Raw genomic sequence first — 1,742 nt, 5'->3', positions numbered from 1 at the left:
GCGGCCATGGCTCCCGCTGGGGGGGGGCGGGGACCGACCCGCGGCTCCCGCTGAGGGGAGTAATTTATAGACCTTGTCTCCCTCCACCTGCATTTGCCATTTTCTGCTCTCACCCGAATTTCCTCATGAAGAGGAAGGAGAAACTCTTCAAAGATCATAAGATAAAAATAACACGTTCTTACACCCAACCCTGGAAATCAAAACGAGCTGGTTCTTCCTGGTTTGCAGGAAGTGCAGGAGACGGAGACAAAGCACCGGTCCCAGGAGGGAACAATCAGACAAATGCGGAACGTGGGGTTTCCTCCGAGGAAACTGGCCCGCCTCCTCGGGGAGATGGGTCTAGACGGAAAGAAGCAAGAAAGACGTAAAAACAAAATATGACGCGTAACCCCGAGGGTCCTGTCACTGAAGGCATTCACACCGGACGTCAGGTGACCACAAGTTCTGTGTGTGACAGGTTGTAGCCTGTGTGGGATGATGGCCTCACCTTTCAGAGACGCTCCCGGTTGTTTGCGGTGAATTCCATCATGTCTATGAAACAGACGTTATGCAAACACTTACATCTGGGCAACTGGTTATTTTTTTCCCAACTTCCTCTAAGTTGAAACCGTTCCTGCCGAAGGAAAGGTGAAGACGATGGTATCACGGACGACGTGACCAGGAGGCTGCGGGCGCTGTCAGTCCCGGCGAGTCCCGGGACGGCCTGAGCGGAGATGCCTGTGCCTGCCCGGCGACACTTGGGCGCATTATGACAGCCTCCCCTGTAAGTTTTCTCCTTAATCTTGTGTCCTGCTCTGAGATGCCATCCGGATGACTCTGGTCCTTCTGGGGAAACCTTGTCATACAGACTTGCTCTGGAGCATGGCTGTGAGTCCCACTGCGCCTCGGTTTCCCGGTAGTGATGGCTGATGCGTACCATGCACGCTCAGGCCCTAAGTGCCTTGTGTCCATCAGCTTCCCCACAAGGCTATTCTGTTTGGGCCACGCACAGCCACGCGTTAAGGGTGGGGAACCGGCAAAGAGAGATCGACTCACCCAAGATCTCACACCTAAAACGCCTCAGAACTGAGCGGAAGCAAACATGCACTGACATCTGCAGTTTATTCTGAAATCCGTAAATAACACGCCAGACTGATAGGCAGAGGATTGGACAGGCGGACAGGTGTGGATAAAGTGTTGACCACACAGCATCTAGGGGGTGGGTATATGGGTGTCCATGAACAATTCATTCAGATTTCCTGAGTTTAATTTTTCATAATAAGATGTTGAGGAAAAGTATTTAAAAATGTCAGAACTGAGATTCAAACCAAGGCATCCTTGCTCCAGGGTCCAGGCTCTTGGCCACCGTGTGCCCGGCCTCTCAAGCAGGAGGAATCGGACCCCAGAGGCTTCAGGGATTTGAGCAAATTGTTGTTACAAACACTTCACAGGACTGAAAGGAACCAAAGAAATTATCTGGTCAACCCATCTTTCATTTATTCTATTTTTATTTTTTTATGCTAATGTATTTATTTTGAGAGAGAGTGCACGTGCTCACACACCAGCAGGGGAGGAGCAGAGACAAGAGACAGAGAGACAGAGCATGAGCAGGGGAGAGGCAGAGAGAGGGAGAGAGAGAATCCCAAGCAGGCTCCACACTCAGCGCAGAGACTGGCTCGGGGCTTGAACTCAAGAACCGCAAGATCATGAGCTGAGCTGAGATCAAGAGTTGGACACCTAACCGACAGCCACCTAGGTGCCCC

The 1,742-nt window shown here is 51.6% G+C and overlaps 1 long non-coding RNA gene across 1 annotated transcript in view; it reads right to left on the bottom strand.

The window, feature by feature from the left end:
• Window positions 1-1,454, bottom strand: part of LOC120228337 — a 4,820-nt gene extending 3,366 nt beyond the window's left edge. Inside the window, exon 1 of the long non-coding RNA XR_005527465.1 lies at window positions 183-1,454. This is a non-coding gene — a long non-coding RNA (uncharacterized LOC120228337). The remainder of the gene's footprint in view (window positions 1-182) is intronic.
• Window positions 1,455-1,742: the final 288 nt, after the last annotated feature.

This window comes from Hyaena hyaena, unplaced genomic scaffold (genome assembly GCF_003009895.1).
Source record: "Hyaena hyaena isolate Hyena2069 unplaced genomic scaffold, ASM300989v1 scaffold_22, whole genome shotgun sequence".
NCBI lineage: Eukaryota > Metazoa > Chordata > Mammalia > Carnivora > Hyaenidae > Hyaena > Hyaena hyaena.
The sequence above is the reverse complement of the archived record's forward strand: the minus strand, read 5'-3'. Positions and strand labels throughout refer to the sequence as shown.